General features: G+C 43.8%; 1 protein-coding gene across 9 annotated transcripts in view; it reads right to left on the bottom strand.

The window, feature by feature from the left end:
- ATP2B2 (ATPase plasma membrane Ca2+ transporting 2) overlaps positions 1-25,010 on the bottom strand; it is a 380,690-nt gene that overhangs the window by 202,794 nt on the left and 152,886 nt on the right. Inside the window, exon 3 of one of the 9 annotated variants that reach the window (XM_080675178.1) lies at positions 12,651-12,743. The exons of the other annotated variants lie outside the window; for them this stretch is intronic. The gene's annotated coding sequence lies outside the window, so the exon portion shown is untranslated. The remainder of the gene's footprint in view (positions 1-12,650; positions 12,744-25,010) is intronic. 9 annotated transcript variants of the gene reach the window in all.

The following is a 25,010-nucleotide window of genomic DNA, read 5'->3' on the forward strand; positions in this document are numbered from 1 at the left end:
GGCTGAGGGGGAAATTCCCCTCCCTCACCTAGTCCAAAGTCTGGTCAAATTACCCAGGGACTCCCTTGTCACTAGCCACCAGGATTGGGGAGCTAGGAGACTGCTTTTGGCTTCACTAATTGGTCAGACACAGCTGGTCCAAGCACTTCTCTCTGGGTCTCAGTTTCCTTTTCTCTAAAATTCAGGAGAAAAATAAAAGAAAGCAGGGCTAGATTGGGGTAAAAGCTGCAAACCAACCACTTGGGAGAGTAGCCAGCTTAAAATACATCTGTTTGTTTTGCTCAGAGCTTAATATAAAATTGAACAAATGCCAATGTTTAAAAATTGGGAGATCGTGCATTAGAATCTAGATTTCTGGTTTCTTTTAAAATATTGGAAATGCTGCCCACTCTGGGATTGGCCGAAGGTGGGTGAGGCCTTAGAGATGGGCAGCTGGTTGGTTACCAGTTCAGCCTTCTCCTCATCTGACTTCATTAAGGGTGGTTCTCGCCTGGATTCAGGAGGTAAGGGATTTACCGTGCCTGGTGAGTCAGGGCCCCTCAGAGAAGAGTGGGCTTTCCCATTTATTTAACAAATACTTGCTATAAGCCAAGTGTTGTCTTAAACATACCAGGAATAGTCCTAAGCACTAATCACAGACCAGTAAATTACTTAATTCTCATAACAACCTTGTGAGGTGGGAGCCACTGTCACCACTTTACAGATGAAGACACAAAAGCACAGAGAAGTTAACTTACTCATCCAAGACCACATGGCTAGTAAGTGGTGGCCTTGGGACTTGAACCCTGGCAGCCTGGCTCTGGAATTTGTGCTCTAACCACAGCATGAAACTACTCATCCCCTTTCCTGTGTTAGTGGCCAGACTTGTGGCTTTGTCCAAATTTCTATGTCCCGATATGAAAACTAAATACACCCTTCCCTATTTCCCCTTTTTTTTCTCTCTTAATCGATTACTTCCCTCCCTCATATGTTAATCAACTCCTTAATTCTCTCAACAATTCTGTAAGGTCATCTGTTATCTCCATTTTAAGATGAGGAAATTGATGCACAAAGAGGTTAAGTGACTTGCCCAAGATCATGCAGAGCCAGGGTGTGATGTAGGCCATCTGGTGTGGAGTCTGTGCTCTTGGCTTTATCTGCCCCTAAACACCCCAAGCACCCACCCTTGACATTTATTTCTTCCCTCCTTTATTTTTCTACTCACCCATCAATCCAGCACTCAACTCAGACCGTGTGCTGGGCATGAGGGACAGCTGTAAGGTGCACTGAGGCTGGCTGGATCAGGAAAGTGATATCCTCTTGTCAGAAAAGGAGCTGCCCATGACCACTCCCTCTATTGCTGAGGCCAGTGGGAGAACTGGTTTTCAACTAACAGCCCAGGAGAGCTCAGGAGGAAGCAGCAGAGGGAAGGTGGGTGGCCCCTGGCAGCTTCCTGCAGGAGCAAGTCCTCAGCAAGGCACATTGTCAGGGAAGCCTCAGCAGCCCCCCACCTACACCCCCAGACCCACTTTTTACCGCTGGAGTACCAACCAGCCTTTGAGTCTTGGTTCTGCCACTGACATTATGTGGAGCCCTGTACAAGGGGCCTCCCCTTTCTGGGCCTCAATTTCCTCAAATGTAAAATGAGAACATTAGACTATTGGAAGTCACAAACTGGCAGCTCAAAAGCCAGACCCAGCTCAAGGACATATTTTGCTTGAGTGTTTGCAGAATGCTTTTTTAAAAAATAAAATGTGGCCTGGCCAGTGTTGCTCAGTAGTTGCTCCTCAATCCATGAATCAAGAGGTCACCAGTTTGATTCCTGGTCAGGGCACATGCTAGGGTTTGGGGCTTGACCCCCAGTAGGGGGCGTGAAGGAGGCAGCCCATTGATGATGTTGCTCATTGGCATTTCTATCTCTCTATCCCTCTCCCTTCCCCTCTCTCTCTAAAAATTAATAAACACATTATAAATAAATAAATAATGTTTTGTTTCAGAACAATTTTAGATTTACCAAAAAATTGCTAAGAAAAGTACAGAGAGTTCTCATCTACTCCATATACAGTTTCCCCTATTATTAACAGCTTATATTAGTATGGTACATTTGTCACAATTAATAAATCAATATTGAAATGTTAATATTAAGTACAGTCCATATTTTCTTCAAATTTCCTTAGTTTTTACCTAAAGTCCTCTTTTCTGTTCCAAATCCCACATTATATTTAGTCATCATATCTCTTTAGGTTCTTTTTGGCTGTGAAAGTTTTGCAGAATTAAAAAAAAATTTTAATGCCTTAGAAGGAATGTTTTAGGGTACCAGGAATATTCTATAGTTTGATCTGGGTTGTGGTCACATCTACAAATATACGTAAAAATCATTAAGTATTGCATTTAAGATTAGAGCATTTTATCCACTTTAATGAATGTGTATCATGCCTCTACAAAAAACAATTGAATGTCTCTCTTCAATTTGCCACAGTCCGCAGTGCTCCCTATTACATTCTACCCTGAGTCCATCATTCTTTGATATCATTTGTTTGGCATATGTAGTCACCATGTGGTGTATAAGTAAGCCACTTCTAGTTCACTCATCTGTAAAATGAATATACTGATATTTTTTACCTGATGAGGCTGTAGTGAAAATTAAGTGAGATAACATACATAAGTTCTTAGCACAGTGCCCGGTACATAAGTAAGTGTTGAATAAATTGCTCATGTAACATTTATATTATTAAAACAGGTATATGCTCTTATTTCTCCTTAAAGCAAACCCGATTGTCCCCCTTCTCTGGCTTTTCTTGTGTCTCCATCCCTCCCTGCTAGGGACGATCCAAACTCTGAATGCCAGATGGTGAAAGAGACAGAGACAAGCCTTCAGAGAGGGCCTACCTCTACTAATAGAACCAGGAGACCCCTGAGGATAACCCTTAGACCTACCTCAGTGTCCAAGGAAACTTTGGTGAAAGTTGGAGTCCCGATCCTTCCCTTCTTAAGGAGCTCCTTGGGGTGCAAGAAGTTCTGCACTTCCGACATCAGCCCTCAAAAGCTGCATTCTGCCTGCATCCTGGCTAAGGATCCCTAGGACAGTGGGGAAGCTGGAGGGCTTTGGGATAGGGCTGTGGAAATCATGGAAGACGGTGCCCCCCGACCCTGCTCTCTGTTGGCCCAGCCTCTTGGGGGATGCCAGTTTCCCCTGTGTGATGCCCCAAGATCTGTGCCCAGAAACAATGCAGTTAGTGCTCTAGGGTTCTCAGATGCTTTAGGGGGACCTCTTGCAAGGAGAAACTAAGCTCTAGGCAGGATGTGTTGAGAGACAACAAAGACCAATAAAGGCCACTGAGATGGTGAGGGGAGCAGAAAGAATAGGGATGGGGGTTAGAAGGCCATGCTGGGGCCTGTCCTGCCCTCTGACTTGGTGTGTGGCCACTGGCAAGTCCCTTTTCCTCTCTAAGTCTCCATTTCCTGATATTAATTATAACAATAGCAATAACAACACCACCAATAAGTAGTAACAGTGATGATGGTGATGATGATGGTGGTGGTGGTGATAGTGGCTCCTAATTTAAGTATGAGGTACAGGGTAAATCTTTTATGTGTTTGCAGCATAATTTCATCTTTTTAAGTATGCCATGAAGTAGGTCAGAGGGCAAGGACTTGTCTAAGGCTTCCTAGCTGACAAATTTACAGATACAGGATTCAAACCCTGGTCTGTATGACTCAAAAGTCTGAGTTGGTCTCCTTTGTAGTTGCATCTGTGAAATGGGCAGGTAGCCTAAAGGGTCTCCAGACTGACCCTGTGGCCTCTGAAAGCCAGTTCCAGTGAGGATGCTCAGAGTCGTGGAACACTTACCTGCGCTAAGGGGCTGTGTTTATCATCTCATTTGATCCTCACAACAGCCAAATAAAATAGATATGGTTATCACCACCTCCATTTTACAGGGTAGAAACTGAGGCACAGAGAGACCGAGGCAAATGTGCAAAGTTGTACACAGGTGCCAGGATTTGAACCTGGGCAATCTGGCTCCAGAGCTCATGCTCTTGCACACTCTAACAGCCCTCTGGAGAAAGGGCATCCATAAACTGTGTGGGCCAGAGACTGTTCCCCAGCCGAGCTCCTCTTCAATTCCAAAGGGCCCTGTGAACAGGCCTCACCCTCCACCTTCCCTCCTAGCCCAGAATTCAAAGGCTTGCAGGTCCCTCCCCTTACACTAAGTTGTTTCCATCTCAGCAGCCCTGTGCCCTGGAGATCCAGGCCCCTGAGGGGTTCAGCCAGTCCAGAGCCATGGCCAGTGCCCAATGAACCCGCCCTCCCATACCTGGGCTGGAGATGGTGGTGAATCTCCCGGTGACCCCGCTGGGTCTCAAGCCACAGACACAAACCCCTATTCTGACCTCTCGGCTTCAGCACCAACAGCCACTGCAGAAGTCTGCAGTCTGCTGTAGCCACGGTGCTGGTTGTGGTTGCCTCTTGCTGCCAGCAGGGCTGCCTTCCTTTTGGGCCTTGGGATCAGCAAGGGGGAGAGGCCGGATTGGGAGGGGCAAGGGAGGGTAGCTGGCTATCAAGGCCAGGGGCTGGCTTCCGCAGGGCTGTGAGATTGGCGAAACAGTGGCCTCTGCCAAAAGCAGTGTGGGTGGTGGGCATTCCTGTGTCCCAGTTTCCTCCTGGGCCACTGTTCACTTGACGTTTCTGATCCTATCAGCCGTGCCCTGGCTCTAGTCCTGACTACCTGGAAGTGCTTTTTGTTCTGAGGACTCCCTGTACGCTGGGAGGCCCTGGGAACGTGAGGAAAGGGCAGCTGCCATGTGTGCATCTGGCAGGACCCAAGAACGGAGGTTTCCAAGGAATCAGGACACAGGGTGTGAACACTGGCAGAGGCCAGGCCAGGAGAGGTGGGGAGGGCCTGGGCCAACAGCCCAGATCTCACCTCCTTCAGGAAGCCTCCCTGGACTACAGGGGAAAATGGCGACAGTCTCCCATCCACCCTGTCTCTTGGCCCCATGACACTCCTTGCTTGTTCCCTTATAACCGTGGTCAGCAAACTGCGGCTCGCGAGCCACATGCGGCTCTTTGGCCCCTTGAGTGTGGCTCTTCCACAAAATACCACGGCCTGGGCAAGTCTGTTTTGAAGAAGTGGCGTTAGAAGAATTTTAAAAAATTTGGCTCTCAAAAGGAAGTTCAATCGTTGTACTGTTGATATTTGGCTCTGTTGACCAATGAGTTTGCCGACCACTGCCTTATAACATACCTGAACAGGCAAAAACCATTTCTTGTTTTCCATGAAGCAGAGCCCACATCCTTTCTCCAACATCACTGGAGAGGGAGTGTTTCCACACGAGTGGTTTCCCAGCTCCCATATCTTCCTCTTCATGTGCTGACGTACGTTTTATTTTAAGCCTTTCAGGGGTGAGGAACTAACCCGACTATTTATTTCGTTTTTAAGTGAATTGATATTTTGCTAGTCACAACAGCTCCTATTTGACAAATAGTTGAACATCTATGTCGCAAACATATTATTTAGTCAATGTAGTGACTTCCTTTGCTTCCCAGCCTCTCGCTTTTTAAAACCCAGTTTAAGTCACACAGGTGCTAGATGCATATGTCCAAGCTAGTGCAGGGACCACAGTGCTGGTGGTTCCTGTGGGGTGACTGCTGGGTGGTGATGGGAGGCTCTCCCAAGCATGTTTACCTCTGCTGTCCCTTCACTAAGCAGCATGTTTTAAGCCCGTGCATCTTATTTTCCTGTTTTGTCTCAGCTCTCGGCTTAACTCTGCAAGCTCTCTATGACTGTGGTGTATTTGCTCCTAGTAGCAAACTCCCTCTCCTGTGACTTCATATTGTACCACACCCAGAGGCCTCCTGGTACTTCCTTTACTCAACAAGTGCTAAGCATCCACCGTGTGTCAGGGACTAGGGATACAGAGATCACCAAGACCTGGACTCTGGGCTCAGGGAGATTGTGAACACATTGATTGATACGTGTGCTCAGAGAGGTTAGGTCACTTCCTCTGGGTCACACAGGTAGGAGGAAATAGGGCATGAACATTACACTTATTTGAGTCAAAGCCCCAAGCAAGCTCTTTCCACCTCCTCTACCCCCTTGGGGAGTTAGGGGTTTAGTGGGAGAGATATAACTAAATAACCAAATAAAACATGTTATGATACATTCTACAGAGGCACATCTGAAGAGGCCGGACAGAGGATAAAGTGATTGATTTTCATGGGGGTGGAAGTTACATTGGGGACTGTTCCAGGGGAGGCGAAACCTGAGGAGGGTCTTCTATTCTCTAATTTAAGAAACAGATAACTCATGTTAAAATTGTGTCTAAAATAAGAGTCAAATGGCCTTGAGTGAGAAGTTCTTCATATATAAAATGCCTGAACATGAAGTTCATGAATGGCGTGCCATCTCTCCGCTTTGCACATAACATGTAATGAGGTCCCCAACCCTGGAGGTAACTAGGAAGAAATTAAAAAGTTACCAGTCAAGGATTCTGGATAAAGCTTTTAGCATTGGGTGGGATTGTGGAGGAGTTCGTTGGTTCCTTCTAATAATAAAATCCTGTAAGTTTTATTATTCTTGACCTAGTGAAAGGAAGGCAGGTCCCTTCTTAGTTCTCCCACTGACCTGGGGAGGGGAGCCTTAGTTCTCCCACTGACCTGAGGGGGCTCAATGATATCTGGAGCCCAGTAGCCCTTGACTCAGAAGCAACAAATAGTTTTGAGCAAATGCCTACCAGGCTCATGGGTACTGGTTCCCTCAGCAACCGCCCTGGAAGCCCCCGAGTCAGGGGCGCCTCACCAGTCAGCCTGAGCCACCAGGCCTGCACAGAGCAGGGAGCACCTGCCCAGGTCCCACAGCAGCTTCTGGTTTGTGGGTGTGGGAGGTTTCCTCTGCCCTGCCAGATGCTGGACTTCCTGGAGGCCACTCCCCAAAGCCCTACAGAGCTGGCCAGAATCCACTTGGTCCAAGTCCCTTGTTTGCAGAGGAGGAAACTGAGGCCCAGAGAGAGAAGAGGGAGAGTGCCTGCTGGGGGGCCAGCATCACATGAGGCCCTTTATAGACTTCCCTCATCTGTGAGGTGAGAACCATCTCTACTTTGCATATGGGGAAACCGAGACAGAAAAAGTGGCAACATTCACCTAGGATCACAAAGCTCAGAGTGGCAGCGTTGGGATTCGAACCCAGCACGTAGTGTGCCTAGTCTGGTGCATTCCGACCAGTTCATAGTGCCTTGTCCTCAGTGGTCACTATAGCGTTGGAAATGTAGGTTATCGTGCTCTCAGTTCAAGTGATTGGGAACTTCCAATATTCACGGTTGGGAAGTTTATTTTAAGAATGAGGATCTGGCAAGAAGGGTGGTCTACCACAGACCCCTCAGGGACCCTGGCCAAGCTGGGGGTACTATGGGGTTGATGGGCCCTGGGTTCTTGTGCACTTCAGGACTTGCTATGTAGGCAGGGACTCAAGATCTCATTCCAGAATGAAAGCTGAGTGACTGATCAATTATCTGACCACACAAAGAGTGACTGGGGTTCTCCCGTGGTCCTCGGAGTACTCAGGAAGGACATTTCTCCCTTCAAGGTGACATTTCTCACTTCAAGGCAGGAAGTGGCCCAGGAAGGAAGCCTTTTCTCCTGCTCCTTGTAGATCATTGCTGGGAAGGGCCCTGGTGGCCCCAGCACCCACTTGCCCAGTAACAGCCAGCTGCTCACCTGCCTGTCATCTGCCTTTCCTTGTGGCCTTCCCCGTGACCTCCTCGAAGGCTAGGACCCTGGCTCCCCATATTCCCAGAGTCCAGCACATAATTGGGCCTGAGTTCTTGACAAAGAGCCTGAGTTCAAACCCACTTTCTCTTTGTGTAATATAATGACCAGAGACCCAGACTGAAGTTTGTGAAGGCCAAGCATCAATGGGAATCTTCTGAAAGCTAAAGAGTCTATGATTTTGAAGGACATTGCTCTTTCGGAAAATGACACAAAATATTCTTTGAGTCTATTTGAGAAATGTTATGAATGAACTGGCAGCCTGTTTAGAATCAGCTTCAAACAATTATGATGGTGTTATGGGTTGAATTGTATCCCTTCCTTTTGTAGAGATATGCGGGGAGCCTACAAATATGACCTCACTTGGAGGTAGAGTCTTTATAGAGGCAAGCAAGTTAAGATGAGGTGATTAGGGTGGGCTCTGATCCAATATAATTGGTATCCTTTTAAAGGGGAAATTTGGGCACAGAGACAGACACTCATGGAGGGAAGATGGTGTGAAGGGGGATGAGGGTAGCACACTCAGAAACCAAGGAACTCCAAAGATTGCCACCAAACCACCAGCAGCTGGGGGAGAGGCCTGGCACAGATTCTCTGCCGTGATGCTCAGAAGGAACAAACCCTGCTGAATCCATGATGTTGGACGTCCAGCCTCCTGGACTATGAGACAACATGTGTTTGTTACTTTAAGCCACTCAGTTCGAGGTGCTTTGTTACAGCAGCCTCAGCAAGCAATACGGATGTCTATTCCCAGTACTTGTGAGAGAGACCGACACGGTCCCAGTGGAAAGGAGCCCGGAGTCCCCACAATTTGAGGCTACTGTTCCCATTGGGGCCACCAGGAGAACAGAGGACCACTAAGCAGTGCCTAATATCCTAGGCCCTCTGCTGGACACATCAGGATTTCTCTCCCACTTAATCCTTCCAAAATCCTCTGGTTCTCAACCTTTCTAATGCCGCAACCCTTTAATACAGATCCCCATGTTGTGGTGACCCCCAACCATAAAATTATTTTCGTTGCTGCTTCATAACTGTAATTTTGCTACTGTTAATGAATCATAATGTAAATATCTGTGTTTTCCGATGGTCTTAGGCGACCCTGCTAGCGGGGTTGAGACCCACAGGTTGAGAACCGTTGCTGTAGAGCCTAAGACCATTGGAAAACACAGATATTTACATTATGATTCATTAACAGTAGCAAAATTAGTTATGAAGCAGCAACGAAAATAATTTTATGGTTGGGGGTCACCACAACATGGGGATCTGTATTAAAGGGTTGTGGCATTAGAAAGGTTGAGAACCACTGCTCTAAGGGAAGGGCTTCTTACTCGCATTTAAAAGAAGAGAACACTGAGGTGGGAGAGCATGTAAACAACTGCAGGATTGCACCAGGACTGTGAGCTGTGTGGCTAGGCTGTCAATAGGGTGCCACATGACCCTCAACCCCAAGACAGACCTGTGCAGAAGAGCTCCCTGGAATTAACTGTTAGTACCAGAGGTTTGGGATGCACTGGCCCAACCTCTTTGCTCTGTCCCCTGTATTTCAGACTCTGGCCAGGGGGGAGGGTGTATGGTTTTCTCCATTCTCTCATTGAGGAAACAGAAAGGAAGGAAACGTTCCTACTGCCTAAGAGGATAAGGCATTTAAGAAGCCTGGAGTGCTTTTAAAGCCCTCATTTGTGCAAGCTTTCACCTTTTTCAGAGCAATTCCCATGTACTGTTCCCCCTCACCCCCCGCCACCACTGCCCCTCAAGTGGGAATTACCGTCCACATTTGAAGGGGGATGAGTTACTTTGTACATTGGTGTTAGTTATAACCGCCTAATACCTTGGTCCAACATGGAACTTCTACTAATCACATTTATTTATAAGAAAGGATGCCTGTAATTTTTACTTATAAGGTATTTCTACTGAGAATGTTTTGGATGTTATTGTGGCACAGACTTGGAGTAAAACATTTCCCATAAATATTCTTAGAGTCCATTAACCTCTCTCAGTTCATTTCTCTCTGGATGCTCTGAAGGGATTTCCCCATTCCTGGATCTAGGAGGTGACATTTCTCCAAGTAGGCTGCAATGGCTCATTTCCTCAGTTGCAGGCTATAGGTCAGGGTCTGGGAGGCTCTTCTTTGGCCAATGGGGAGCCAGATGCTGCCAGTCATGGTTGCTCCTGGCTCCTGCAGCAACACCTCACACACCTGTATCCCCTGGCCCAGCCCAGGATGGGTGCTGCTGAATGCTTGCTGGCAAGTGGCCTCAACCCCAGACTTAGAAATGCAGACATAGCTGAGTTGGATTGCTGGTTCCCCAGTTTCCTCAACTCCCACGGCATTTTGCTAAAATCATGAACTTGAGCCAGACCTCCTGGGTTTGAGTACCACCTTGGATAAGTGAGTTTAATACTCTTTGCTTCAGTTTCTCCTTTTATAAGGTAGGGATAGTGTTTATGACTACCTTATGGGGCTGTTGTGAAGACTAAATTATTAATATTTTTAAAGCACTTAGAATAGGGCCTGGCACATAACTAACACTGTCTTACGTGATTGCCATCATTATTGCTATTATTCTTATTCTTTCAGTCAACATGGATTGAGGACCATATGTGTGGAGTCAAGATGGATCAGCTTTGCTACTTACCTGCTCAGCTATCCTGGGTGTTTTACTTAACCACTCTGTGCCTTGTTTCCTTTTACTGTGAAATGGGAACAATAAAACTGCATATGTTGCAGGTTGGTGGTGAGGACAGAGGGTATGTCCTTTCCTAGCTCATGGTAAGTACTTAGTAAATCCTAGATACTGTTATCATCTATATCACTGGTGTTACTATGATTCCTGGGTCAGGCCAGGCCCTCCACTGCTGCCTGGGAGAAACTCATTTTAACAGATCTACAAGCATTTGGGGCCTTGGCAGCCATTCCTATGCTTTGCCTAGATTCTCCCTGACCACTCCCCAGCATTGTAGACCAGGAACTTTGACCCAGCTCTTCCTGGCACACCTGTCACCTGCCAGTCCTCTCCCAGATGAAGAGAAATGTTTTCCAAACATTCACTAGATTGCTAGGACCCTCCAATAGTTTTGCCACTACACATAGACTATAATTCAAACTTTGCATGGGGTGCTTCTAGGCCTGGCCCCATCGGCCCTGGAGCAGGCATTCCTTTGCATGCATCACTCATGTAGGGCCTTTGCTCACTCCTCCCAGCCCACTGCCCTCCATGCTCTTCTTCAACCCCTGGACCTCTGCATGTCTGGCTGCTTCTACCAGTGAGAGCTCTGGTCAAAGTTCCCTCCTCAGCAACTGCCCATCACTCCCTACCTGCCACCCTGTTTTGTTTTTTCAGTCTTATGATGCCCTGAACCTATCTTCTTTATTTATTTGGTCACCTGTCTGCTGGAGTGTCGGCACCATGAGGACAGGGGTCATGTCTGTTTCATTCCCAGGGCGCCCCCGGGGTGAATAAAAGCATAACAGTGACTGCACATAGAGGGTGCTCTATAAACGCTAGTAAACAAATAAACACTGGCTCCAAGCCTCCTTCAGGGAAGAGAGAATGCATCTCTTTATATAATGAAAGAGGTTGAGCCCCACGGTGAAAATTCCACTGCGGTTGCCAGCCATGGGCCTGAGAAGCCTCTCACTCATCTTGGGAGGAGGAGAGGGGAGATGTCACCTCCCCCTCTGACAGGATGGCTCATCAATGGCTCGCCTCAACCTCCTTGCCCACCCACGCCTGTCAAAAGCTGCTGGGTTTAAATGCCTATGTTTCTGTTCTGTATTATCAATTGTTTAATATTCAAGAGATGGCATTAAATAAATATGTGAGCAATTATGTAATGTGTTTGCAAACAGTCGGGTTAGTCCCAGAGTGCTTGGGTGAGAAACAAAACTTCAGCAAAGCAAGAGGTCTGGGTGATCTCCCAGGGCTGGGGACAGAGGCGCCTGGCCAGTCTGCCTGTTTGCTCCCTCCCTGACTCGGTCTGGAGTTACTTATCTTCCTTGCCCTGGCAGTAAGGGCAGATAATAGGAAGCGACCTCAGGATCTTGGAGTTGCATCCTGGCTCTCCCACCTCTTGGCTGGCAAGGGAGGTCTCAGTCTGCTCATCTGTGAAAGGGTTATAGACGCCTTCTGGGAAGTCAGACAAGATCATGACTCCGAGCTCTGACTCAGAGGATTTCTTGCAGAAGGTAAGTTGGGTCTGATGCTGAAAGATTAGCAGTTTGAGCTCTGGTCCTCCACAGGGGTGGGGATGGGGGTGTGGGGCATGGACTTTGGGGTTCGGAGATATATAACGTAAGGTAAACTGAGCAAGGCAACAACAAAGGCCCTCCCAAAGGGCTTCGGGATACAGAGGAAGATGTGCTTAATCCAGGCTAGGAGTCAGAGAAATCTCACAGAGCTGCCATGTCAGCTGGCTCTGGAAGGCTGAATGGCATTTTGACCCCAGAGAGAGGGCTGCCCATTTAACTAACCCGCCTTGGGCACCTCGCATGCCTATTCATTCCACAAGCATTTATTGAGCAGCCACTATGTTCCAGCTACTCTGCTAAGCACTTTACATGGATCACCTTTGCTTGACTAACACAAGAAGATGCTGCACTGTCCCCATTTTACAGGTGAGAGAACTGAGACTCGCTCGGTTCACTGTGTGAAGTGATGCTGTCCTCCTCCTCCTCTGCGTTCTGTGCCTACTCCCTATGCAAACACAAAAGGGATGTAAGGGAATTTCCCCAAAGCAGCACAATGGTGCATAAGTAATTCATGTGTCCCTGCCAGGGCGGCACAGGAAAGTTCGCTGCTGTCAAACCCTGCTTTCCTGCTCGGTTGAACCTCCATTAGCAGCCCCGCAACAGTGCCCTCTTCCCACATCTACCCCACCCCCAACAAATCCCCAGTCTTCAACTCACCCCTCCATGTGTCTGGTTAAATGAAAGGCGTTGGGGGGTTGGAAAGTGGGGCCCATGTCTTGCTGGCTCTGGGGACTGGGTGACGAAGTTCAGCTGTGGAAAAGGGAGATGGCAATGATTAGGGGTGGGTGACTTGATGGGGACCTGAGTCAGGAAGGAGTAGAAAGGGAAGACTGGCGTGGTGTATTCTGTGTGCTGGCACTGGGCTGGGGCCAGAGTTAGGTAAGGATGGAGATAGAAGAGAAGCAGGGGCGCCCTTCTCCTCACCTACCTCCTAGGGGCTGACCCAACCAAATGGGGACCCAGCCCCTGCCTCCCCCATCAAAACTTGCCGGATGGGCTTCACCCCTCTCTGGCCCTGTCTTGGGAAATCAAGTCCACCTGCTGTCAGGGGTGTCAAGCTGGGGTCTCTGTCCTCTGTCTGCTGGTTGGGGTAGCCTGCCAGGGCAGGGGTGTGGTAAAGTGGTCATGCAAGTATGCTTTGGAGAGACAGAGTCCCTGGGCCTGGTGGCTCAACCTTTCTGAATCTCCATTTCCTCAACTTCAGGATAGAGATAATATCTATTTTTATGTGCATTCACACACGTGTGTGTGTGTGTGTGTGTATGTGTGTGTGTGTGTTTGTGTGTGTGTGTCTGTGGTTGTGTAGGTTTATGCACTTTTATCACATATGTAGTTTTATGTAACCACCACTACAATCAGGACTGTTCCATCACATGCTTACTGAGTCCAACCCTTTATAGTCACATTCATTTCCTCCCCACCTTCAATCCTAAACGCTGGCAGTCATGAAACTGTTCTCCATGTCTAAAATATTGCTCATCCAATGATGTTCTATAAGTGGAATCACGCCATATGTAATCTTTTCGGATTTAGAATAATTCTCTGGAGATTTATCCATCCAGTTGTTGTGTGTATCAATAGTTAATTTTTTTTTATTGCTGAATGCTATTCATTGGTAGATGTACCACTGTTTGTTTAACCATTCATTCATCCACAAAAAATATCTGGTTTATTTCCAATTTGGGGCTGTTGTGAGTAAAACTGCTATAAATACTTGTGTATAGGTGTTTTGTGTAGACATAAGTTCTCATTTATTTGGATACATGCCCAAGAGTGCAATTGTTGAGTTGCATGGTAGTTGCATGTCTAGTTGTGTGTGTTTTTAAAAAGAAACTTCCAAACTTTTACAGAGTGGCTGTACCATTTTATATTTCCACCAGCAAAGTATGAATCATCCAGTTTTTCAGAATCCTCATCAACATTTGGTGGTGTTATTTTTTATTTTAGCCATTCTGATAGGTGTGTAATATCTCATTGTGGTTTTAATTTGCAATTCTCTAATGACTAATGATGTCAAATGTCTTTTCATGTGCTTATTTGCCATCTGTATATATACTCGTTGGAGAAATGTTTCTTCATGATCTTTGCTTATTTTTTAATTGGATTGTTTGATTTTTTTTTCTTTTACTGTTGAGTTTTAAAATATATGTCAGATATCAGTACTTTGTCAGATTTTGTGGTTTGCAAATATTTCCTTCCAATCTGTAGCTTATCTTTTCATCTTCTTAACAGAGTCTTTTGTAGAGCAAAAGCTTTTAATTTTGGTTAAGTTTGGTTTATCATTTTTTTCTTTTATGGATCATGCTTTTGGTGTCAAGTCTAAGAATGCTTTACCTCGCTCTAGATCTTGAATATTTTCTTCTTACATTTTTTTTAAGCCATAAGTTTTAGTTTTACATTTAAATCTGTGGTCCAGTTTGAGTTCATTTTTGTATAAGGTGCAAGACTTAGGTAGAAGGTGTGTGTGTGTGTGTGTGTGTTTTAACCCATGGATGTCCAATGACTTCAGAACCATTGGTTGAAAAGATTATCATCTTTCCTTCATTGAATTGCTTTTGTACCTTTGTTAAAAATGGGTGTGGCTTATTTGTATAGGTCTATTTCTAGATCCTCTATTCCATTCCATTGATCTATATGTCATCTCTCTGTCAGTACTACACAGTTTTGATTTTTGTGTAATAAATCTTGAAATCAGGTATTCTGATTCTTTTCAATTTATTCTTTTTCAAAACTATGTCAGCTATTCTAGCTCTTTTACATTTCCTGTATAAATTTTAGAATAACAATTTCTATATCTACAAAAATTTTGCTGGGATTTTGGTAGGAATTGCAGTGAAATGAAGTCTTAACTTTGCTGAGTCTTCCAATCCATGAACACACTATGTCACTTCATATATTTAGGTATTCTTTGATTTCTGTTTTCAGTGTTTTGTAGTTTTCAGTATACAAATCTTATATACAGAAATACAATAGATTTTTCTATGTGTCTTGTATCCTATGACCTTCCCAAACTCATTTATTAGTCCTAGGAGGTTTTCTTTTTTTGTAGATCCTTTGGGATTTTTAATGTAGAAAATGAAGTTATCTGCAAATAGGAACAGTTTTAGTTCTTTATTTCCAATCTTCATGCCTTAGCTTATCTTATTGCACTGGCTAGTAATTGAATATGTGATGAGAGTTGATACCTTGTCTTGTTCCTAATTTTAGGGAAGGCATTTAGTCTTTAACCATTAGCTATTATGTTAGATGTATTTTCTTGTAGGCATTCTTTATCAAATTGAGAAAGTTCCCTTCTATTTCTATTTTTCTGAGCATTATATCATAAATCAGTGTTGAATTTTATGAAATATTTTTCCTGAATCGATGGATGTGATCATATGAATTTTCTTCTTTAGCCTATTAATATAGTGGATTATATTTGTTGATTTTAAAATGTTGAATCAACCTTGCATTACTGGAATAAACCCTACTTGGTCATAAGGCATAATTTTTTTTACATTGTTGAATTCTATTTGCTAATATCTCATTCAAGATTTTCACATCTATATTTATGAGGGATGTGGGCTTGTAGTTTTTATTTTTATTTGTTGTACTGTCTTTGTCTGGTTTTGATATCAGGGTAATTCTAGCTTCATGAATTGAACTGAAAAGTGTTCCCTCCTCTTCAATTTACTTAAAGACATTGTGTAGAATTGGTGTGTGTTTTTTTTTTTAAAACATTTAGTAAAATTCTCCAGTGAAACTATCTGGTCTGGAGATTAAATGTAATATGTTAAAATTTAAGTCTACAATTTTATTTTTTTGTTTTCTGTTATTGCTACATACACTTACAACCATATCTAAAAGTTTTATAATTTTTGCTTTAACCATCGAACATAATTTAGAAAGCTATGGAGAAAGAATTTCTATTGCATTTACCCACATTTTTGCTTACTAGATTCTTTTTTCCTTTCTGATATTCTAAGATTCCTTTAAAAATGTTTTCCCTTTCTGTTTGTAGATGTGGGGAAGCATGGGATTTGGTTGGAAAGTCTGTAAGGAGGATTCTCCGAAAGGTTGGGGGCCTTTAGGTGGGGCCTTGCCAAAGGCGGCAGCCCCTGCCTTGATTTTCCAAACAAGTCCAAGCCCCTTGGTATTTTACTGGAATCTCTATGGTTAGTCTTTAGACCTGACCATGTAGAAGCATGTGCTTTCTCAAGGATACTTAACAAGTTAATTTTAGTTCAAGCTTTTGTTACAATAAAAGTCTAAGGAGACACGTGAATGGGGATGTTTGGTGCCTATAGCCAAACAGCCCCTTAGCCTTCTCTTTCACAGAAACGTGTGTCAGAGTAGATCATCCATCGCTCAGGGTCTGCTGGTCAGTCCTGGCATGTAAAACTTCTTTTAGCATTGTTTTAGGTTGATTTTCTAACAACAAATTCTCTTAGTTTTCCTTCATCTGGGAATGTCTTGATTTTCCCTTAATTCCTAAAGAATCTTGTTGCTGGATATAGAATTCTTACTTGACAGAATTCTTTCCTTTCAGTATTTGAAAAAGATGTTGTGCCACTTCCTTTTGGCCTCCATGGTTTCCGATGAGAAATCCACTGGCATTCAAATTGTTTCCCCCTGATAAGTGACTTACAGTATTTCTCTATCACTGCTTTAAAAATTTTAGTTTTGTTTTTAGTTTTCAGGAGTTTAACTACTTTGTATCTTGGTGTGGATTAATTTGGGTTTATCCTCTTTGGAGTTTTCTCAGCTTCTTGAATCTGTAGGTTTATGGTTTTTTGTTTGCTGAATTTTAGAAGTTTTTAGAAATTTTTTTTCAAGTAGTTTTTCAGCCCCACTCCCCTTTTCATTTTCTTTCAGGAGTTCAATGACATACACATTAGATTTTTTTGTTATAGTCTCACAAAAAAGTAAAAGTCTATTTTACTTTGTTATCCAGATTAGATAATTCTTATTGTCCTAAGTTCTAGTTCAATGATTTCTTTTCTCTGTTCCTTCCAGTTCACTGTTAAGCACATCCACTGAGTTTCTAACAAAATTTCAGTTATCTTATATTTCAGTTCTAAAATTTCCATTTGGTTCTTTTCTATGTCTTCTATTTCATTGCTATATCTTTCTATTTTTTAAATTTGTTTCAAGTGTGTTCATAACTGACCCTTAAAGCATTTTTATGATAGCTGCTTTAAAAAATCTTTGTCGGATAAAATAACATCTCTGTAATCTCAAAGTTGACATCTACTGATTGTCTTTTGACATTCAGTTTGAGATCTTCCTAGTTCTTGGTATAAATAAATTTCAATTGAAGTCTGGGCATTTGGGATATTATGTTATGGCCTCTGGATCATATTTAACCCTTCTACCAGTATTTCAGCTGGCTTCCTCTGACATTACTGCAGTACAGGAATGGGGGTTGGAAACGCCAGCTCTCCATTAGGCTTCCACTGATAGCTCCCTGGATGGGAAGGTTAGGAGTGCCTTGTTATTACTCTACTGACACCATGGGTTCTGGGGGGTGAGGTCTTGTTACCACCCAGTGGGGAATGAAAGTCCTGACTCCGTACTTGTCCTTCTCTGACACCATCCCAGTGGTACTTCATTATAGCCTGATGAAAGTAGAAGTCTAGTTTCTCTACTCAATCTTTGCTGGTGGGGTCAGGGGACACAGTGTTTTTTATGGTGTTTGGCTGGTAGAGCAGTTTTTATCTAAAAATGTTGCCCCTTTCTTGTGTTCATATATGTATGGCCCTGTGGACACAGACAATGGGGTGGTGAGGGCCTGGAGCAGGGGTGGGTGCGGGCTGGAGGGGGTCAATGGGGGGGGGGGGAAGGGGACATTGGTAATACTTTCAACAATAAATAATTATTAAAAAAAATAAAAGTGTTGCTCCCTTTCTTGTTCGTTGGCTAGAGAGAGCAAACTTCTGTTGATGTCTTGTCTTTTGTTTTTTTTGTGTGTGTGTTTTGCTTACTCATTGGCATTTCCTCATTTCTTGCTTCTTCAGTTCTAACTCTGGGATATGTGAGACAAAAGAAAGCCCAGAAACTCACTACTATGTTGTTTCTTGGGTCTGCAGATCCCTAACAGATCTGTCTTCTTTCTCTCTCCCTTTCAGAGTTTTTTTTTTTTTTTTTTGGTTTGTTCTGCATTTTATTTTTTAAAATATAGTTTTTTATTTTTTAAAATCTTTATTGTTGAAAGTATTACATATGCCCCCTTTCCCCCCCAATTGACTTCTCCCAGCCTGCCCTGCCCCCACCACAGGCCTTCACCACCCTATTGCATGTGTCCCTGGGTTATACATATATGTATACAAGTTCATTGGTTGATCTATTCCTACCCACCCACCCTCCCCTGCCTTCCCTCTGAGGTTTGACAGTCTGTTTGATGCTTCTATGTCTCTGGATCTATTTTTGTTCATAAGTGTTGTTCATTAGCAGAGTTTTTAATTTTATTTATTTATTTATTTGTTTGTTTGTTTGTTTGTTTGTTTATTTATTTTAGAGGAAGGGAGAAAGAAAAATATTGATGTGAGAGAGAAACATTGATCAATTGCCTCCAGCACATGCCCCGACTGGGGGATTGAATCTGCAACCTGGGTATGTTCCCTAACCAGGAATCGAACCTACCATCTTTTGGTGTATGGGACGATGCTCCAACTAATTGAACCACACTGGTCAGGGCTAATGTTTGTTTTTTAATATATAATGTTCAAGCGTTTTAGTTGCACTTTGTGAGTGGAAGAAGTAGAAGTACCTCTACTCCATGTTCCTGGAAGCGGAAGTCCACTTGAAAACCTTTTAACAAGTACTTCCTAGCTCCCTGGAGTTTTACAGAATCACCTATCTTCTTGACACTGCTAATCAAATCTTATTTTCTGAAATGCTTGTCATTTCCCATGGGATTCCAGCCTTCTACCTGACTTGGGTCAGAGCTTACCTGTCCAATAGGAGACAAGAGGAAATGTGGACTTTTATATGTGGTAATGGGTGACTTGAAGCAGAGCCCCAAAGTTGTCAATTTGTTAAAATTAGAAACCCAATTGGATTTCTTTCAGGGTTTCCAGGCCTAGCTCTCTTTTTCTCTTCAGGGGAATACAGGAATCCAAGCAGTGTTTCTAATCATAAATGGCTTAAGCCAGGATGTGAAAGTTCATAACTTGGCCTCATTCCTCAAAGCTGCTGGTTGCTCCCGCTGGTCTGTGCATTACCATTTATGCATTAAGAGGCTCTCAAGTCTGGGCCTCATCTCCCCACTTCCCCAGCTCTGGGATGTAGGAAGCACCCACCAGTTTTGTGTGTTAAGTGTCTGGCTTCCAGAGAACAGTGACTTATCCAAAGCCACTTAGTTCTACACTAGAAGAGCCTGGTGCACACCAAGGCCTTGTGACTCTGGCACCAATGTCATTTTCGAGGCTCTGCCCTGTCTGGCCCCAAATCTTCTCTGTATTTTTATCTACATCAGCAGTTCTCAATGTGTAATCCACATGCCCCTGACAGTTCCTAAGACCCTTCTAGGTGGACTGAGAGGTCAAAATTATTTTCCTAATAACACTAGGATGCCATTTGCCATCCTCACTGTGTTGATATTTACACTGCTGGTGCAAAAGCAATGGTGAGTAAGTCTGCTGGTGCCCTAGTGCAAATCAAGGGAGTGTCACCAAATTGTACAGCAGTTATTCTACTCTTTCATCACCACACAATTGCGGTACAAAAATGCCAGCCTCACTTAGGAATATCCTGGGTGAAGCAGGAAAAATGATTAATTTCATTAAAGCTTGACCCTTGAGAACATGAAATGGGAAGAATACATAGGATATGTCTGTTGCACACCAAACTATGATGGGTGTTAGAGGAAAAGTTTTTGTGCGATCATTTGAGTTGTGAGCTGAATTAGCCTCTGTTTTCATGAAATGCTATTTTTTTTTTTTTTTTTTTTTTTACCCAAGGGAACAACTGACAGACAAACGAGGGTTATTCAGACTTGGGTGTTTGGCAGAATTTTCTCAAAAAGTAAACAAAGTAAGATTACTGCTTTAAGGAAAACAACTGGCAATTTTTGTTGCTAATGATAAAATTTGAGATTTCAAAGTGAAAATCAGAATTTTGGAAAACTTGTATTTGATATCATGAGCTTGACAGCTTCCCATGATGCAGAAACACTTCTGATGAGGTCAGTGGTGAGATTACAGATATGATTTTAAAAAATCTTATATAACAAAATGTGTAACTATTAGAAAGATCTATACAACTCAATGAGCCAATATTTTCTAAATGGCCAATAAATGATGTTAGAAAAGCATGCATAGGTAACAGATTCATTAAAGTGTAAGATAGAGAAAATGGATTTTAATGCACAGCAGGTAAAATTTATTGAGATGGCTTTAGATTCTTCATTGCAACTAATTTTTAAGATGCTATCATGGCCTGAATTGTGTCCCCTCTAAAATTCATGTGTTATAGTCCTAACTTCCCAGTATCTGAGAATGTGACTGCATTAGGAGATAAGGCCTTTAAAAGAGGCGATGAAGGTAAAATGAGGTCATTTTAGGTGGGCCCTAATGGACTGATGTCTTTATAAGTAGAGGAAATTGGGACACACAAAGAGACACCAAGGATGCATGTGCACAGAGGAAAGGCCATGTAAGGACACAGCAAGAAGACAGCCCACACAAACCAAGGAGAGAGACCTCAGAAAAAACCAACCCTGATAAAGCCTTGATCTTGGACTTCAAGGTTCCAAAACTGTGAGAAAATACACTTCTGTTATTAAAGCCAGCCAGCCTGTGGCATTTTGTTATGGCATCTGTAGCAAACTAATACACTATCACTTATTAAGTTTGGGTGTAGTATTGAAGAAAAAAATCTATAATTATCTGAAAAGGTTATTAAAATACTTCTCTCTTTTCCAATCACATATCTCTGTGAGGGTGGAATTTCTTCATATACATTAACCAACACATCATATAGCAATAGATGGAATGCAGAAGCAGATGAGAATCCAGCTGCCCTCAATTAAGTCATTAAAGAGATTGGTAAAAATGTAAAACATTACTCTTCTCACTAATTTATTTTTATTTTGTAAAATACAGTTATTTTTCATAAAATATGTTGTATATGGTACCATAGTGAATTTATGATTGATATTTTAAATGAATTAATAAATATTAAAACCCCAATTTTAATTTCTAACATGGTAAATATGCAGAGTATTCACATAAACAAAACTCTTTGGGGTTCTCAATCATTTTTAAGAATATAAAGGGTCCTGAGACAGAAAGTCTGAGGATGACTGATTGAGGTCAGTGTTTTCCAAACCTGAGTCAATTAAATATACTGTCAAGATGGTTAGTATCTGTCCTTTAATCAAGCTCATGTTTGTTTTTTCTTAATAACTTGATTGACTAAAACTTAAACATTATTTTAAAAAGAAACTTTGTCACTACCATCAATGGAAAACCAATGCTACGCACCACAAATAAAAGATGACTGCATCAAAGAAATGCAACAAGATGTCCTTCCATTTAGTGGATCTGATTGTCCCGTTAAGACCCTGAGCTTGCTCTCTGCTCAGTTTAGACAATGTTTAGTGGGGACAAGGCTGTAATTACAGATGCACTAGCTCCTTTTGCCTTGATGTGACCTGGAAGACTGAAAGAGAACCGAAAATAGACTAGTTTTCCTATCAGTTGATGGGCTGATCTTGCATACTACCTAATATCCTTCTAGGTACCGTCAGAGACACATACTTCACACTTAGGGACACTCAGATTTAAAGGCACAGAGACTGAAAGGTGGGGGAACTGTTCCCTTCACAAACCCTGCCTTCTCAAAGGTGGGCACGGCAGAAGGTGCTACTTGTGCTCACAGGCCCAAGATCACTGACCACTGCAGCTAAGCTTGAGAAATGGCATACTCTAGCTCAGTGGTCGCCAACCTTTCGGACCTCACGGACCACCTGTTGGCGACCGCCGCTCTAGCTCAGGCAAGCCCATGAGATGTTCTTTGTTGCAACTCTCCCCAAAAATCAAATCAGTTTATGGCCTACAGACACCTTAACTCAAGCTTGTGCATACTCCACTCTTGATTCAATCCTTCCAAATAAGTTTTCCCTCCCATGTTCCTTTTCTAAGTAAATGGCACCATGGCCAGGAATGTTCCCATCAACATTGTTTGCAAGAGCTGAACCCTGGAAACAACCCACATGTCCACCAGCAGGAGACTATGGTATCTTCATGCCAGCAACGAGAATGCATCAGTTCCAGCAGCAGCCACCACATGGATAAGTCTGAGAAACAATGTTGCCTGGAAGAAGCAAGTCTCAGAAGATTGCAAACTATGTAATGCTATTTCAAAGAACTAAAACAAAAGCAGAACTAAATTATAGGTAGTGTAAGCATACACCCACGAGATAAAAATGTTTAAGAAACACGGCACATGGGAATTCTATGTGCTTTCTGCTCAGTTTTGTTGTGAACCTAAAACTGCTCTAAAATTACAGTCTATAGGGGAAAAAAAAGCAAAGAAATGATAAACACAGGATAATCGTTTCCTATGGAAGAAGCAGAGGTTGAGGTGGGGAGACTCACATTCTTAGGAATACGCAAAATAATTGCTGTCATTCAGTTCTTGAGTTGGGTGGTAGGTCCATAATATACATTGTATTATCAAACTAACATATATGCTACGTAATTTCTTTTGCATGTGTCAAAATATGATATTAAAACATAATAAAAGAAAAAATGTACAGTCTCTGAGCCAGTAATTTTGCTTATTATGAACATACTAGAGGCCCGGTGCATGAAATTTGTGCACAGAGGAGGGTATGTCCCTCAGCCCAGCCTGCACCCTCTCCAATCTGGGACCCCTTGAGGGATGTCCGACTGCCTGTTTAGGGCCTAAACAGGCAGTGAGACATCCCTCTCACAATCCAGGACTACTGGCTCCCAACCTCTCTCCTGCCTGCCTGCCTGTCTGATTGCCCCCTAACCACTCCCCTGCCAGCCTGATCAATGCCTAACTGGCTCCCCTGCTGGCCCGATTGCCCCTAACTGCCCTCCCCTGCCTGCCTGGTCACCCCTAACTGCCCTCCCCTGCAGGCCTGGTCACCCCCAACTGCCCTCCCCTGCAGGCCTGATCGCCCACAACTGCCCTCCCCTGCAGGCCATCTTGTGGTGGCCATCTTGTGTCCACATGGGGGCAGCCATCTTTGACCACAAGGGGGCAGCCATCTTGTGTGTTGGAGTGATGGTCAATTTGCATATTACTCTTTTATTAGATAGGATTCTAATGGAAATAATTGGAAATGCGAACATTTTAGTCATAAAGATGTTCATCAGTGTTTTCCCTTTTAAATCATGTCAATAATTTGGACATAACCTTAATATCCAACCCTAGTGGGTTAGTTCAGTAAATTACTGAGCAGCCACAAAATAGAAGATTATGTATCCATCAAAAATCATGTTTTCAAATAATTTTGAATGACCCAGGAAAATTTCTTAATATCCTCAAGTGAAAAAAGCCGCATAGATAATGGAAATAAAATAGGATCTCAATTTTCCTGGCCCCAACAAGAAATCTATGTTTATAGTATAAAAAAAGACATAATGTTGAAACATATAACATTGAAAGATATCATGTTCTCCAAATATCAACACTGGTGGAGTTAAGTTTTTTTATTCTTCTATAAAAAGTCTATATATATTCCCCATTTTCCATAGTAAACACGCATGTAGGAAAACATGCTAGCACATGGCACGTTAGTATAAGAAGACCAGCTTGCCCATTTCCTAGCACCACCCTCAGAGCTCCCTCTTTTTAAATGACTACCCACCTGCTCCCTGAGGCTGGAGTTTAGTGCCTGATAGTTATCCATCAGCCTGATTCCACCAGGGGACTAGAGAGGGAGGAAAGGAGGCATCTGACAGCCCCTCAGCACACCCCCTCCTTCCCAGCCTTCAGTCTCTGGACTAAAGCACCACCTCAGGTTGCCCCCACCCCCCACCTCAGTCTGATCCTATACAGCCCCTCTGTGCAGGGTCACCTACTGAAAACGGAGGAAGGGGCCAGGTCCCTGGGCTTTGCCTGGCTCTGCCCAGCCACCAGCCTCTCCACACAACTAGGGCCACTCAGCTCCTCCCTGGGGGGCATGGAGGGACAGAACCTTGGACAGCTCCACTCCAGGCCAGGACTTGGGGCCTGCTAGGGATTCCTCCTTCCTGAGGTCCCCACTTTCCCACCACTTCTCCTCTCCAGAGATAGAAATCAGCCTCCAAAGTCCCCCCCCCCCCCACCACATCTGTATCCTCTCCCACTATGAAGCCACACCTGCTTATCAGATTGATGAGGAACGGCCTATTCACCTTATTGCCCCATTTTAAAAATGGGAGACAGACCCTTAGAGGTAAGACCACACATCTGAAGGTACACACCTAACAGTGGCCAAGCCAGACTGTGTGGCTCCCAAAGCCAGTAGGTTCTACTTCCCATGCTCCAGACCTGCTGCCCCCATCAGCAATCGAGGCTCAGTTCTGCTAAGCCATCTGCCACACACAAACTCAGAGGCAGAAACCTTGACTTGCAGCAGAAGGGAACATGCCTGCAGCCGGGAACTGAACAGCAAGAGGCCTGTGCCCTCCCAGGCTTCCCTGGCTGGGCCGATGTGTGGGGTAGAGGGGCTGGGGCAGGCAAAGTTTTTGGTAGATATGGGCAAGAGCTGTGGGTGGTAAGTCTGTGGGCAAAAGCTGACAGCCACTGAAGGTGGGTGGCTTTAGACAAGTCCTCTTCCCTCTCCAGGCTTCAGTTTCCCCCATTACAAGGGGTTGGAACATACAGTTTTTTCCCAAACCTAACAAGGTCATATTCTATGGCTGCAGGTCTCTGGGATTGCCTTCCTGATCCTTTGGGGTTGACAACAGCCAGTGGGAAAAGAAGATAGGATTCATAGAGAGAAGAACTGGCTGGCCCAAGGTGACATCATTCCTAACAACAATATCAACAACAATGATAATAATACTCCCCCTGCCC

This window comes from Plecotus auritus, assembly GCF_963455305.1.
Source record: "Plecotus auritus genome assembly, chromosome: 6".
Classification (NCBI taxonomy): Eukaryota; Metazoa; Chordata; class Mammalia; order Chiroptera; family Vespertilionidae; genus Plecotus; species Plecotus auritus.